The 17,143-nt window shown below is 42.1% G+C and overlaps 1 protein-coding gene across 6 annotated transcripts in view; it reads left to right on the top strand.

Annotated features, from left to right (window-relative positions):
* Window positions 1–11,141: 11,141 nt before the first annotated feature.
* LOC140302877 (plasma membrane calcium-transporting ATPase 1-like) overlaps window positions 11,142–17,143 on the top strand; it is a 68,283-nt gene continuing 62,281 nt past the window's right edge. For 4 of the 6 annotated variants that reach the window (XM_072381399.1, XM_072381396.1, XM_072381400.1 and 1 more), the window contains exons 1-2: window positions 11,333–11,436; window positions 11,545–11,654. The gene's annotated coding sequence lies outside the window, so the exon portion shown is untranslated. The other 2 variants (XM_072381397.1, XM_072381401.1) reach the window with 1 other exon arrangement.

Raw genomic sequence — 17,143 nt, 5'->3', positions numbered from 1 at the left:
GAACAGATGGAAAGGTGACTTTTTTGCCCTGAACTGAGTCTCTCAGGATGCCCTCTCTCCAGTATCTGGACAAACTCCAGCAGCTAAATAACCACCTTAGATGGTTCAGGTTATAGATCAGGTCCCCCATTTACAAAACATATTTAGGGTAAAAGTTGCTTCTAAGTTGCCAAGTTTGGAAGAATTCCTACAAATATTCACCTTGTCAATATCAATTACAATCACAGGTAACTAACTTGGCACTCACCTCCTGGGAAATGAGCCTCTAAAGCTGCTCATGAGTCAAAATCTTGCATAAATCATTTCAAATGCTCATCTCCTCCTTGAATATCCAATCAAAAGTGCACACAGACAGAAATCCCTTGGATAGGAGGACATTCAGAGGGCATTATGAGCAGCATGAAAGCAGAGCAGCAGCTTCACTGCCTTGTTTCCAGGATATGGAGGCACCCCACTGAGGTGTAGATTAATCTAATTTTAGGAGACCCCAAATCACAGTGACCGTGACAGTGGTGCGCTAAAATGTAGGAAAAAAGCCCTCAGACGTAAAAAAAATCCACTTAAAGTCATAATTACAGGTTAAATGTGAGTCATCCCACAGCAAGTAGCCATCAGGTCATGAGGTTCATGCAACAAAAGTAGAACGACCCATATTAGAAACAGTTGGGACGGTTGGAAAATGTGAATTGAAGAGGAGGAAGGGAAATAAAATCAGTTATTACTCCATTTCTTTTGACTTTTATTTCCATTGCAGACGGTACGAACCGAATATTTCATGTTTGTCTCAACAAGCTAAATTAATCTGTTAATATAAATCCATTTCTGTTCCAGTCCTGCAACTCAGGACAGAGAATCTTTTCCCACTTTGTTTCCTTCTGCCAACACTTAAAGCCGTTCTGACTCTGAGGAAACCAGGTGATGCAGAGTTCCAGCTGTTATTTTGTCCCATTCTTCCTTAAACAGGTCTTAAGGTGTGCAGCAGTGCGGGGGGGTGGTTGTATGTGTTGATTTTCAGCCTTTACTCATTCTGTCAACCCCATAAACAGACTAAACTGATCAGTTTTACATGTTATTACATTCCTAAAAGGCTTAAAATAACTTTTACAGCCACAAATTGGAAAAACTTGGGATAGTTTTCTGCAAAAGCAGATGAAGAAAACAGTTATTTTGATGTTTTCTCTTACTTTTACTTCCTGTCAGACAGTCTGAACTCAACAGATTTCCTGTTCAGCTTCATTTCATCTGTTAACAAACATCATTTTTACACCTCAGACCTGCAACATCCCATAAAAGATCAGAAAACAGTGAATCTTTTCCCACTTTGTGTCCTTCTGCCAACACTTAAAGCCGTTCTGACTCTGAGGAAACCAGGTGATGCAGAGTTCCAGCTGTTATTTTGTCCCATTCTTCCTTAAACAGGTCTTAAGGTGTGCAGCAGGGCGGGGGGGCGGTTGTATGTGTTGATTTTCAGCCTTTACTCATTCTGTCAACCCCATAAACAGACTAAACTGATCAGTTTTACAGGTTATTACATTCCTAAAAGGCTTAAAATAACTTTTACAGCCACAAATTAGAAAATCTTGGGATAGTTTTCTGCAAAAACAGTTATTTTGATGTTTTCTCTTACTTTTACTTCCTGTCAGACAGTCTGAACTCAACAGATTTCCTGTTCAGCTTCATTTCATCTGTTAACAAACATCATTTTTACACCTCAGACCTGCAACATCCCATAAAAGATCAGAAAACAGTGAATCTTTTCCCACTTTGTGTCCTTCTGCCAACACTTAAAGCCGTTCTGACTCTGAGGAAACCAGGTGATGCAGAGTTCCAGCTGTTATTTTGTCCCATTCTTCCTTAAACAGGTCTTAAGGTGTGCAGCAGTGCGGGGGGGTGGTTGTTTCTCTGCTGGGGACAGGTCAGGACTGCAGGCAGCCAGTCCAGCACCCTCTTCTTCCTCAGCCAGGCCTTTGGACTGTGGCAGAATGTGGTTTTCCACGGTCTGCTTGAACAATGCTTTATGCTGCAGGATATATTGACATTCCACACAGTTTTATTGTGACAACAGGTTGATGAGGAAGTGAGTCGAAGGGCTGCAGCGAGTCAGGCAGGTTGCTTTGTTTTCATCTTCTTCATTCATTAATACTACCTGTCATCTCTAAACATGGGTTTCCTTTTAGGTTCCACCAACAACTATAATCTACGGAGGCAGCAGGCTGTTTATTTTCCATCATTCACCCGATGATGAGGGCTCTCCTGAACCACAAAAGCATACTGATGTAACCTTGTGGTCGATCATTTTAAGTTAAACTGATATCCGTCATGTGTAAATCAACAGTTAATGCAGATATCTGTAATTCCTGAGCGTTTTCCAGCGAGCAGCCCCACCCCATCACTGTTTTAACGCAGATAACTATGCGCTAAATGGTTTTCTGCAGCTGAGGACATGCCAGTTTGAAAAGCAAGAAAATAAATGGACTGGTGGAACTGGACTCATTCAGAGTGTCTTACTCCAAAAACCGGCCTTGGTTTTCTCAAGCTGCTCTAATTCCCATGGCGGGCGTTCCTGACATACAAAAGTTTCCTTTGGCCTCAGTTCTGGATGCAACAATTGCAGCATTAGATAGGAACGACAAATGCTGCAAACGTCATTCTGAATATTTCTTAATGAACAAGCAACAAACTCAATCTCTTTATTTGTTTTCATTCACTCGTCAATCAAAGGTTTCACTTATTGACTCACTCTGTCCGGTAAAGTTTAGGTGAAGGTCACATTTGTGTCGACTCCAACCGCTTTGATGACCGTAAAGCAGGCAGAGATGAGTTTCTGCTCATGTTTCATATTCTAACTGCAAAGACAGAGTGATGCAAAGATCATAAAGATGTAAACTGGGACTGATGTCACACACAGAGCGAGGATAAGATGGTGACTGAAGCCGACTTCGGGAACAGTTGAGCTCTCCTCCATCTGCAGTCAGTCATTACTGAAAGTAAAACAGTGCACTGTGCTGGTAAATGGCAGCTTTAACCACCTCTCTGCCTCTCTGTCATTAGCATAGCGTGGGAGGCAGAGCTGATTGAGTGGCCAGTTGGCAGTTGGAAAAAAAAATTCCTTTTCAGATTCTTTGTTCGTGTTCTGCGTTTGCACCAGAGAAAAAAAAGAGAAAAATCACCATCTCATCAACATACACCTCCATCTCTGATGTATAATGATGTAATCTCCACTTTTCATAACTCCATATTAAGCAGATGTGCACTGAAGCCAAAAGACTTCGAGAAATCACATGATAGATGTCAATGAACCCTCCATAATACCTGATAGGGCTGCAGTCTTTAAATGTTCTCCTCAGCGTGGTCAGGCTCATAATCAACTGATAATGTGATAATCAGTTAAATGAATATAACAGTTAATACTGATTGAGCTGTTTTTAAGCACTATCTGGGTTTCCATTGCCATTTTATTCACTATTACAAGTTGTGTATAAGAAAATAAAATAAATAGATACAAGTTTATTTACTTGCTTTGAGGCTTTTGCTTGTTTCAAATAAGATTTGATGCACATTGAAAAAACTGATCCAACCTGTAAAAAATCTGCTGTTTCTGATCTGAAACCGACCGGCATCTTCCCAGATATGATATAATATTCAATGCAATTATATTTATATAGCGCCAAATCACAACAAATGTCATCTCAGGGCATTTCAATAATACAGTCCAATTCGAGTCAATTAGAGTCCAATTCATTGTAATCATAATCCATAATTCAAAATTAGTCCAATTCATTCATACAGAGCCAATTAAAAAAAACAGTTTCTTAGCTCAGGAAACCAACTGATTGCACAGAAACTTCTCTTTGATCCAATCCACCGTCCTGAGCTGCACAAGGCGACTGTGGAGAGAAAAAACTCCCTTTTAACAGGAAGAAACCTCCATCAGAACCAGAACCAGGAAGGGTCCATCTGCCTGGACCAGCTGGGGCTGAGAGGACAGGAAAGAGGGGACAACAAGCAGCGTAACACCAGGCCAGAGACACCTGCTGAGAGAGAGAAACACAAGTTAATGACAGCAATGATGTCATATGTACATGGAGGGAGGAGAGGTGCATCATGGGAGCTCCCCCAGCAGGCTGGGCCTATAGCAGCAGAACTATGGGATGTTTCAGGCTCACCTGAGCCATCCCTAACTATAAGCTTTATCAGAAAGGAAAGTTTCAGCCTGATCTTACAGGTAGAGAGGGTGTCTGCTTCCTGAAGCCAAACTGGCAGCTGGTTCCACAGAGAGGGGCCTGATAACTGAAGGCTCTGCCTCCCATTCTGCTTTTAGGGGCCTGATAACTGAAGGCTCTGCCTCCCATTCTGCTTTTAGGGGCCTGATAACTGAAGGCTCTGCCTCCCATTCTGCTTTTAGGGGCCTGATAACTGAAGGCTCTGCCTCCCATTCTGCTTTTAGGGGCCTGATAACTGAAGGCTCTGCCTCCCATTCTGCTTTTAGGGGCCTGATAACTGAAGGCTCTGCCTCCCATTCTGCTTTTAGGGGCCTGATAACTGAAGGCTCTGCCTCCCATTCTGCTTTTAGGGGCCTGATAACTGAAGGCTCTGCCTCCCATTCTGCTTTTAGGGGCCTGATAACTGAAGGCTCTGCCTCCCATTCTGCTTTTAGGGGCCTGATAACTGAAGGCTCTGCCTCCCATTCTGCTTTTAGGGGCCTGATAACTGAAGGCTCTGCCTCCCATTCTGCTTTTAGGGGCCTGATAACTGATGGCTCTGCCTCCCATTCTGCTTTTAGAAACTCTGGGAACCACAAGGAAACCTGCAGGCTGGGCCTATAGCAGCAGAACTATGGGATGCTTCAGGCTCACCTGAGCCATCCCTAACTATAAGCTTTATCAGAAAGGAAAGTTTCAGCCTGATCTTAAAGGTAGAGAGGGTGTCTGCTTCCCGGACATATACTGGCAGACATGTGTAAGATATTCCCAGGGATGGAAGTAATTCCGAAAGAAGAGCTCTCTTCATTTGCTTCTTGTGGATATCCACCACAGTTGTTGTTTTTTCCTCCTCGAGGTTTCCTGTTGGGACAACGGCTTCTTCTACTGAATTAAAACCACTACCAACGTAACCTAAACGACTTCATTTTCATCACATCAAACCATCAATGGAAACATTTCTGATACTAATTCCTTTCAGAAGATCCCTTCAGATTAACTTTGTTTAGTGAACCCTCCTACTTACACTTTGCTGCCAAATCATTTTCATTACATTTAAGCATCTGAAGTAAACATCATGCAACTTGATTTCGTATTTTAAAAAAAAAAGCATCATTTTACATGCTTTTCACTGAATAACACAACAACATCCTAAATATTAAACACATGAGCGTCTTAGACAGTAAATATTTTTAAGATTATCTAATAAAATAATTATATATATATATTTTTTAGAGTGGCACAGCCCCAGAGGCAGCAGCTCTGGACATGCTGCACCTTCCTTTGCATTTATTTTGATTTTCTACTGAGCTTTTTTCTGTGAAAACACAGATTTCTGAAACATGTTTCTGAGCTGGTTTGGATGCTGAGCTGCTGGATGGACTTCTGCTGGGAGCTCTGGTGATTTTTCACATCTGTTATGATGTGTAACCACGGCAACAGGGAAGATGTTAACCTGCTGGAGCAGCGAACTGAGCTTTCCAAAGCACAAGTAATACCTGGAATAAGACCCCAAATCATGATGAGTTGAAGAGGAGACGTCTAGGATACAGAGCAGGAACTAAAGGGAGAGAAAGGTGAAAGAAATCGAGAGATATCAGGAAGGTCATTTTATTTGTTTTAGCAAGAAATGGTTGCAGGAACAACTCTAACAGCTCTCTGCTCAGCTTTAAGACTATCCGGGCAGACAGAGACTGCAGACAGAGCGCTAACAGTAAAGGAGGAGGATCACAGAGCTGGTTAACAACAGATGGTGGAATCCTGGAGCGTCTCTGCAGCCCAGATGTTGAACTGCTGGCTGTGAGTTTCTGTCCATGTTGTCTGCTGAGAGTTCACCTGAGTTACCTGCTGACGCTGTGTGTGACATCACCATTTGAGTTGTTGCTAAGCTACAGAACCAACAGCCCAACACACTGATGGAGACCTCTGAAGGTTTCTACCACACCTTCCTCTCTGCTACACTTCAGTTTTCTACATGTTTGTCAGCTGATTTATATTTTATTATGTTATCTGTAATAACAGCTGATCTTTAATACTAATTAATACTGCAGTGATGTAATTTTTCTTCAGAGGGTAATAAAGTCATTGCATCTAATTAAATATAGTTTACTCCACTTTCTGCAAAAAGCAGTGACTTCCCACAACATACACAAACCTTATATCAGTCCAGCTACATTTGTTGGTACCACCAACTCACATTAGCATTCAGAGCAAAGCGGATGCAGCTCTTTATTACAGTTCAGAAGGACACAGAAACTCTAAAATACCATTAAATATACCTACAGAAGAACTTTTGTTGTCACTGTTCTGGATATTAGTGTACAGGTGACATACAGTCCAAACATGCCAGGCTGTGTTGCATGCTGGGAACTCTTTAGCAAACTGTGCTTGGTGGCTTGTTAGCTTTTTATATTTGGCTAAAATGGTCAAATCTGATGGAGAATAATAAACGAGATGAGCAGCATGAGATAGTTCTCAGAGCTGAAGGAGAGTTATAGGGATGGAGTAGAGACAGCGACCCAGACGTGACATTAAAGCCGGCGCGTGGTTGACGAGTCCCAGCCACGCTGTAACTGCATTACATGCAGACCCAGGGACCGCACACTTATACTACAAACTGCTAGCCTCTCGTCAGGAAACTCAGAGGAGCTAAAACTGAAGTTCTATGAACGGAATAATTCACAGCTCCTGTGGACGTAAAACAAAGTAACTCATACTTTCCCAAGTAGTTGTCAGAAATATAAATAAATGAGCACCAGCTGTTCTTTTCACTTCTGCAGCTTGCTTAGTTTCACTTCCGGTTTTATTTCAGAGAGCTTGCTTTCCTTCTGCATGTGTTTTGGATTGCTTTGCGCTCTCATGTCAGGTTTCAGTTGCTAATTTCAGTTGCTAATATAGCACAGATGGGTGATCTGAAAAAAAACTCACAACTGAGTGGAAATACTTTGGATTTTAGATTTTAAAATCCCCAGAAGTTCATCAGCAGGTTTGCAGTGGTTAAGAGCTACTGATTTGAATGCTAGAGTTAAATTCTGATTTCCCTCAGAATCCATCCATCCATCCATCCATCCATCTATCCACCATCCATCATCCACCATCCATCCATCCATCCATCCATCCATCCATCCATCCATCATCCATCCATCATCCACCATCCACCATCCATCCATCCATCCATCCATCATCCACCATCCATCCACCATCCATCCATCCATCCATCCATCCATCCACCATCCATCCATCTATCCACCATCCATCCATCCATCTATCCACCATCCATCCATCCATCCATCCATCCATCCATCATCCATCCATCCATCCACCATCCATCCACCATCCATCCATCCATCCATCCATCCATCCATCCATCATCCATACATCCATCATCCATCCACCATCCATCCATCTATCCACCATCCATCCATCCATCTATCCACCATCCATCCATCCATCCATCCATCCATCCACCATCCATCCATCCATCCATCCATCCATCCATCCATCCATCCATCCATCCATCATCCATACATCCATCATCCATCCACCATCCATCCATCTATCCACCATCCATCCATCCATCTATCCACCATCCATCCATCCATCCATCCATCCATCCACCATCCATCCATCCATCCATCCATCCATCCATCCATCCATCCATCCATCCATCCATCCATCATCCATACATCCATCATCCATCCACCATCCATCCATCTATCCACCATCTATCCACCATCCATCCATCCATCCATCCACCATCCATCCATCTATCCACCATCCATCCATCCATCTATCCACCATCCATCCATCCATCCATCTATCCACCATCCATCCATCCATCCATCCATCCATCCATCCATCCATCCATCCATCCATCATCCATACATCCATCATCCATCTATCCATCCATCCATCCATCCATCCATCCATCCATCCATCCATCCATCCATCCATCCATCCATCCATCCATCCATCCATCCATCCATCCATCTATCCATCATCCATCATCCATCCATCCACCATCCATCCATCCATCTATCCACCATCCATCCATCCATCCATCTATCCACCATCCATCCATCCATCCATCCATCCATCCATCCATCCATCCATCCATCCATCATCCATCCATCGTCCACTTATCCAAGGTCAGATCATGGATCCCGAGGCGTTCCCAGGACAGATGGGATGTATAGTTCCTCCAGTGAGTTCTGGGTCTGCCCCGGGAACTCCTCCCAGTTGGAAGTACCTAAAAAAGGTGACCAGCGGGCATCCAGACGCCCAAACCACCTCAGCTGACACTTTACTTCCTTCAAAATCCAGAACTTTTTTTGGTAAAGTTTTCCAAATGTAACTGGACCAAAAGTGGACCTTCTTAGAACTTTTTTTTTAAAAATTAAAAATTTGATTTGTACTTAAAGTGGGCAGATATGTTCATTATTTGCCTATTTTAAGTAGAAATGGATTGAGATGCGATTACAGAGGTATGTGAACATAAAAACACAGCCCTGAAGGTTATTAGCCTTTAAAATCGCTCCCTAACCACCCAAAAAATTCAACACTTTGTGGTGTGAGATAACATTTGTGATGTTTTTTTGGACAGCATTTATGCTCAGCAGCTAAACTCAACAACTACCAGAGAAATTTGAACTTTTTACAACAGAGTTCATTGAAATGACGCTGTGGGGGCTGAGAGTTAAGCTTGTTTGTAACCGCTACAGGCGTTTCACACAAACAAATGTCTCATCCGGATATCACAGGTTTATTTTATTTTATTTTTCTATTTCACTGAACTCCAGCCAAACTGGTTGTTATTTTCAGGGAAATTGATTATCAACTAACCAATAATTCACATTTAATGCCTACATACATGCTCACATGAGAGGAAACGGTTCACTACACTGATAATAAAGATTTCATGAGATTTAACATGAGATTTAATTAATCTTTTAATGTTTATTCTTAAAGAAAAGTCATTTTAATATGAAATACATGATTTTTATCCTGAAATTTTAAAACATTGCTGTTAAAAATAGAGAAATGTTCATTTTGAAATGTAATTAAAATGTATTCCAAAGAAATGATATTTTTCCTTTAATTCTTCAAACTTAATTTTACAAATATAACAGCTTTAATCATAAAATGTTACAGAACTATAAACATGTTACACTTTAATTAGAATTTTTTAATAATAGAACTTGATGAATCTTGAATTCTACAGATTTTATACATTTAACCACTAGTTCTTTGTATAAATGTACAGATGTTCGCACTGATCCATCCATCATTTCTTCCTGTTTCCTTCCAAGCAGCCAAACTTTCCTGTAATATTTAAAGTGTCCTGATCTACAGTTTTCCAGCTTTCTGAAGGTCTTTCAAAGTGTACCTGAGCATTTTCAGTGTTTTTTCTTTGTTCAGCCACTTAACTCTGACCTTTGAACCATTCAGGCAGAAAAAAGGCTCCTAACTCAAGGGATGAACCAGTGTTGTGTCGACACAGAACAGACAACTTAGCAAAGAAGCCATTTTAAATTGGATCTTTAGGCACTTTGTCACAAAGACACATCATTTGTTCCCATTTCTTTAGCTGCATCTATGAAAAACAGCAAAGAAAACACAGTTTGACAGACAGAAAATAGGATTTCTGCAGCAACAAGGTGATTCCCAAAGAGCTATTAGCTGAAAACTTGGCATATCTCAGCATGGTGTGCAGTGTGTCCTTAAAACATTTGAGGAAACTGGACAAGTGGAGGACAAAAGAAGAAGTGTCAGGCCTAAAAAACTATCTACAGCAGATGAACAGGATCTCTTCCTTAAGAACGGCTTCTTGACAGCCACCCTTCCATGGAGACCATTTCTGATGAGGCTTGGGCCAACAGTAGATGGATCAGCTGAAGGTCCAGATGCATCTCTCAGGTGCTGTCAGGTCACAGCTGGATTTTTTCCTCTTTCTTAAGGAAATCGGAAACAGGGAGAAAAGGCTGAGCTGTGCCAAATGACACAAGAAGTGGACTGAAAATCAGTGGCAACAGGTCTTATGGAGGGATGAATCCTCCCCAGAGCCCGGACCTCAACATTATTGAAGCAGTGTGGGATCATCTGACAGAGAACGGAACAAAAGGCAGCCCACATCCAAAGAAGAGCTTTGGGATGTCCTTCAAGAAGCCTGGAGAACTATTCCTGAAGACTCCTTAAAGAAATGACAGAAAGCTCGTCTCAGAGGGTTCAGGCTGTGTTGGAGAATAAAGGAGCTCAGACCAGTGACTGACTTGTATAAGTTGTAGCCTTATGTACTTTCTGCATTTACATTTATATTTGAATCAATGTTTTTTCAAGAAATGGATGCACCTGTCCTCCTGTGAATATATTTATATATGTATACTGTATATATATATATATATATATAAAATGAGTAGTAGCACACGACTTTAATAGTTTTCCCCCAAAATGATCACACTGAATAACGTCTGTTTAAAAAAAATATATTTAATTTTCAAATATTGAAATTTCGCCTTGTTTTTTCCCTTTATACATGTACACACGCATACATACACTGTATGAACATATAAGACAGTGACTTTTCTAATGTTTTATCGAATTTATTTCATGAAATGTTATTAAAATGTATTTTCACACAGCCCTCTCTCTTGTATCTTATGTTATAGAAATCAGTTAACATGAGTAGGCTAATGTAGGCTAATAATCAACAACACTTAAACTTATTCTTTGATTTACCTCCCTTTGGCGGGAGTTAGCTTCCTGATATTTTGCTTCCTCATAAGTTTCTAGCCTGAATTTGCAGCCCCGGGGCAGATTTGCTCGAAAACATACCGATGTTTCTGCTTTATTAGCTAATTAATTCTTAGATCCACCTTAAAAAAAAGGGGTAATCCCGGGCCGGTCCCTCCCTCGGTCGCGGTCTCCCTCACGCGCTCGCAACACTCTCAGTTGCCCAGCTCCTCGCGAGGCAAAGACGTTTGCCCGACCGTTGGAGATTTTTTTTCATATCTCCGGTTGAGCTCGTTCAGGTTAACAGTGTCGGACCCAACTGAGTCCCACCCACTCCGCAACACTAACACACCGCCAGCCCTCATTTACTGGATCTGCTTTTCACCAGGAGAGGGAGGGTGAGTTTATATTTTCCTTTTAAAGGATTGATTTCTGACTGATCTGGATCTGGTTTGCTTTCCGTCCTCGGGGCTGCCGCTGCGGGAACACAACCGATGCCTCTAAGAATGTAATTACTGTCAAAGAAACTGGTTTAAACGTCGGAACAAAATCAAGTTGAAGATTTCCCTTCCCTTCCACACGGTCTGCCAGTGTTTTTTTTCTTCACCCCCTGCAGTTGTCAAGTCGGTGCCCTGTTGGGAAATGGACAAACCCCAATGAAGACGCTGCCCTGCCGTACCGACACAGCCAGAAGACGTGATTTGGACGAGAATTAGCAGATTGAAGGTAACGTCTAATCTCCGGGTTTTGAAACTTTACTCGTCACGGATCTGCTTTTTCTCAATTCACTTGTGGATGAAAGACCAAAAACTAACCGTTTTACTTTGTTGGGGACGTTTAAAGTGGAATTTTAACGTGTTTTTAAGGAGTCAGTCGTGTTCCCACTTTTCCGCACTGCTCAGCATCCGGGTAACGTTCATAACGGCTGTTTTCTTTCTTATATTTTTTCACCTTTACACCCAGTTATTAGCAACTAGGGGCACATTTTGGATTATCCACAGGTGTGAACGCACAGGCAATCCGCTCAGGCGCATTTTAACATCTGTCTCAATGTATTTTATTAGAGATTAAGCTCAACACTGTGTTTGGAAACCCCGAGGCACGGTTATCTTCCCGTTTCTCCCTGTCAAACGTCCCGACAGTTAGCTAGGTTACAGCCCCCGGTACGTGCCTTTTTCTCATCTGCAGTCAACCGTGAAAAAAATCTTTGAGTAATGCAGCCGCTGAATGGCAGTTAACGTCGCTTTTCGACAGCACTAAACGTCCGGGAAAACATACAATGACATTGTAGCAGCAGTTTGAATTCAGCTTGACCGAAATTTATCGGTATAGGCACTCGATTTTGATCAAACTTATGAAATGGACACGCGGTGTTCGCTTGAGGTTTTTCCAGCCAATAGACACGGTGCATATCTGTTGGTAAAGTTGCCATTTTTGAAAAACAAAGTATTTTGATTGACGTAGAGGCGTGCCGAATTAAAGAGTTGTTTCGAGTGATTCATCGTAGGTACTTATGACTTAAATCGTCCAATCTTTCACCAATTTAAGAGGAGAGGTTATTTAAATGTCTGCATTCTGAATGGCGCTGTTGGTACGGGACTCCCCGGGTGACGGAGCGGCACGTATCGGCTGTTGCAGAGGTTGCCAGGCAGGAGTCACTCCGCCTGGGGATGGCTCCGAGTGTCTGGAAACAGTTTGCCTGTAATGTTTTCTTATCCGGGTGATACTTCCCTTGGAAACCGAAAGATCCATTTTCCACCCGTGAATTGCACGGCCTCTGGTAACTTGATTATAAACGAGGCATTTTTTTTTCAGCGGGCACTGGTTGCTGCGGTTATTTGCGCCTGTTTGTGACATTAATTCTGTTTACTTCAGGAATCACTGTGGTGTCCTCGCATTGTTGGCATGAATGCTGAGCCTTCGGGATGACCATGTTAAGCTTGTTGGAGTGGTTTCCCCACATTTGACACTCACATTGTAAATGGTGCTCCTGTTTCTCAGTCTGGCGGCAGCCAGGGTGGAAAAATCGTTACCAAGTGCGTTTTTTTTATTAATTAATGGGAGTTTAGCACATGAAGAACCGTCCTTACATCATTTGCTAGGATGGGCGGATGAGCAACAGCACAGGCTCTGCTTTTTCCTTGTCTCCTCTGATTTCATCCATCTCCTCCTCCCTTCTCTGGCTGGGTGTGTCCTGCCTTATTGCGTTAGAGAGGAGGGGGGATCCCGCATCTTGGCTCTCGGTGACTCCTCCTCAGCTTGTGACCTCCAAAGGAGGGCATAGCTCCCCCTGTTTTCGCCTGCCCAATTCAACATGAGAGAATGTCATTGCAGAGGAAATCTCAAAGCAAGAAAAGTTATTTATTTGAATTTGAGGGGACTGGAAAGGGAGTGACGGCTCAGTGACTCTGCTTTTTGCTCTCTGCTCTGAACCCCAGAGCGACACTCATTAGCTCTGATAATTAGCTTTTTCTGTCCTTGTAAATTCCACTTAGTGATTCACTGGTGTGACGTATTGGATCTTGATGGATTCAGAGACTTGCCTGATATACATAAACAGCAGATGGTCTGTTCATCATGTGAATCTGATAAACAACCAGATTTTGGTTCTCTCAGGTTGTCGTGTTTGATGCCTGGATGGATGTTCAGCGCAGGTAATTAACGGTATGCAGAGGGCTTTTCTGTGGAAGTGGCGCACCACACAGATCCTGCAGCATCGTGACTGTAGTCAGCAAATGTTGGGATTACAATATCTACAATGATGGCTGAAGCTGTGTGGAGTAACGTCTCTATTCCTCTTCCCTGAAGGATAATGTGCATTTTAATAAAAGTGAATTTATTTTATAAAGTTAAGTGGTCTTTGCTTCGGGCATGGTGGCCCACATCTGATATAACTCGAGCTGAAAAGATTAGTTGATTGATCTCTTATATCACTGTAAACAGCTTTGGCTTTTGAGGCTGTTGGTGGAACAAATCACCCGGAGCTCCACCGAGTTTGACTATTTTCACACATTTTCTGTACAAATCTGTGAGTTAAAGCTCTTAACCCGTGTTTTTGATCACGACAGTGTTCAGTAGGTGCATTACTTCTTTAAGGAGCTCCATATAGCTGCACGTCATGTCAAACGTTTTGAATCCAAACTCTTCCATCTTTGATTTTAAAGCTCTGATCACTTTAAGTTCTAGCTGATATATTGTGGTCCTGTGACTGGTTTGGTTTCCCATTATGTGCTGGGAGTGGTTGCAGGATAATGGATGTGTAAAGAGGATATTGTATAGTGGATATATATGGATAGTGTAGTGGTATGATTGCCACCTTTCATGTGGGAGACCTGGGTTCAAATCCCCTGCATGAAACTCCAGTAGGGGTCCTTAGGCAAGACCCCCTTACCCTATCTGCCTATCTGTAAGTCGCTTTGGATAAAAGCGTCTGCTAAATGCATAAACATAAACATAAAGATGAATCTGGTAGTTGATTTACATGTTGTCACTATAACTTAAGCATAAGCAACATTTAGGCCAATCCTCTGACAGTGAGAGATGGTTTATGTGGAAGTTATTCAGTCAGAAACCACTTACTGTAATTAGTTTTGGCTCCGGCTTTATTGGGCAGTGAACGTTGCACTTCTGATCAATCTGGAACATGTTGTGTGGAACAGTTGCCCTAAAAGACTGAGCTGCTGGTTGCATACAGTTGCTTATTCTTTGCATTGCAGTGAGAAGAATAAATAATCTTCTAAAAATCAGAAACAGATGATTGTGTTGTCATGGAACAACACAATCATCTGTTTTAGTAAGAAAAGAACTGTTGGTAGACCACCCTCGGTACTGGATACGGTTTATAAGCCATTATAAATTAGAACAACAACTATTCAAACCTCTGAGCATTTGTTTAATGTTCTTTGCTTTGTGTATGTTTAGATTCAGTAAATCTGTTCAGTTCTCAGGCTGCAGGGCACTGAAGCAGCAAATGTCCAATCATAACTGAAAACATCGCTCCACAACCTGCACTTTGGCTTTTTTCACTCTTTTGTTTATCGTCTCATGAACTAATCAGAGAGTGATTCCATGAAACCGCTTATTACCTTGGAATACGTAGCCAAGCAATGAATGTGTTGATAATTCAGTCAGAGAAGCTAACGTGTGATGCAACAGGGCTTAGGCCTTTGTTTTCTTCAAAGTAAAGGTTTCCAGCTTTCGGAGCTGATGTCGCATCTCATCTGGACAAATGAGCCTTTGATTCTTTGACCTGATCACATTCATTTAACTTCCCACAATCCTTTTGTGGAGCTGCTGTGATTGAGCGTTGGCTGGAGTCTTTGTGCTGCCCTGCAGAGCTTTAAAAACAGGGAAATAGCTGCAGCTTATTGTGCTGTGCAGTCTGGTACATCTTACATTCTTCACTCACTGGGGGTATATTTAAGAAAACTAGTGTTGTATAAACACATTCCAAGTGGCTCACAGCTATGCAGCCTGCTCTGGGTACTGCTTCCATCATCCAGATAGATGGAGCCTCTGTGGACCAGTGCAAACACAAAGATGTTGCACATTATGACGTGCACTTCAGATCATGATTAAACAACGTTTCTAAACTGCAGATCAGTATTATCCTCTGTATACCTCTGAGCAGCTCAGTCCCGTTTACATGCAGGCAGACTGCTGCTGAGGTCCGACTGAGCACAGGAAGTGACGGATGCTGAGCGTTCTGTTCACCTGATGGAGGCTCGGAGGCTTCAGCAGCAGATTTACTCCCTTTATTACTGAACTTTATTCACGGGCCAGCCCAGCTAAGTTTTTAGCACATTGTTTTATGGTATTAGACAAAGTTCAGTGAAATGCATGTTCTTTAATGAAGCTGAACTTTATTGATTAATGAATGTAAGTCTGTGCCTGAATGCAGACGGTTGTGAAAGATCACTTCCTGTTCCAGTCCACACCATCATGTGTGATCTATTCCCTGCTGCTTCCTGAGCTCCCTGAGGGGCAGAGCGTGTCACATCTCATGTGTTGGTGACTGATGCCGTTTCATCCTCTGCGCTGGCTTTCAGTTCCATGTTGTTGTGGCTCTTTAAAGAACTGCTTCACTGTGATTCTACACTTTCTGTTACAGAGCTAACTTTATCTTTTGGTTCTTCACCAAACTTTTCTTTCGTTAGTCATTTTTGTGTTTTCACAGCTCAGACTGATGACTGCACTCTTCGTTATGGTTTAACGGATGTTTTCTGCCACGGAGGATTGTCTGTATGAGAAGTTATTAGTTTGGTGAAAATATAGATGAATCAGCCAATGGTTTCCTTTCTGTTATCATGATTTATTCATGGTTTATTCAGTCAAAACTAAAACATTTCTAAAGGTCAGTTTGGATTTATTTCCCGCCTACATCAGATATTTAATTAAGACCATAACGAACTCAAACTGAACTAATCTTTAGTTGTTGGATCTTTATCATGATGGAGCAGATTATCTGAAGACTCAGTGGAGAAGTTTTGAGATTTAATTACAAAAGTAGAATCATGATGAACATAGAGAATAAATAATCTTATAAAAGAATTTATGTCAAAGCATTTAATCACACGCAGTTGTAAAGTGTAGCATTTCCAATAATGACATTTGTTAATTTACAAATGAAAGGTATTAAATTGATCTGCATCGTTTCCATGGTGTGTGACGGTGCTGCTCAGATATTAAGCCATAGGGATGACACCACCCAGTCCTCCACCTGTAGCCGCTGGTATCACTCACAGCTGCTTTTACACAGAGCTTTGCTTTGCACAGAGCCTGCAAATAGGGAACCCCTCTGAAGATGGAATCCCTGCATCTGAGCCCGATCCGGCAGCTCACACTTCGTCTTATGTAAGTTTGCATCAAATATTAATGGATGCAGTGCAGCTGGTGGAAGCTCAGGCCTGCATTTAAGATACAGATGGTCCAGCGTTAGTGGTTTTGATAGAGCTGTGGGGCTGCATCTTTATTTTATGGTCCCTGGTGGCAGGAAAGAGGTCACCCCACCCATCACTACAAGATCTAACACTTACTTGTTTTCTCAGTTTCACATTGACTTGAATCAACACGAGGACCACGGTGTAGCGTGCACAGAACCACAAACGGCAACAGTAATCATGCACTGATGTACCTTCGAGGTGGAATCTCTTCATTGTAGCTCACAGCGTGTTGTTATGTGTTCTTTAAGGATGCAGAGTCAGCTGAATGCTGCA

Source organism: Leuresthes tenuis, unplaced genomic scaffold (genome assembly GCF_036924035.1).
Source record: "Leuresthes tenuis unplaced genomic scaffold, fLeuTen1.0.hap1 SCAF_3, whole genome shotgun sequence".
NCBI classification, from domain to species: Eukaryota; Metazoa; Chordata; class Actinopteri; order Atheriniformes; family Atherinopsidae; genus Leuresthes; species Leuresthes tenuis.
Note: the sequence above shows the minus strand (reverse complement) of the source record. Positions and strands in the feature narration are given on the sequence as shown.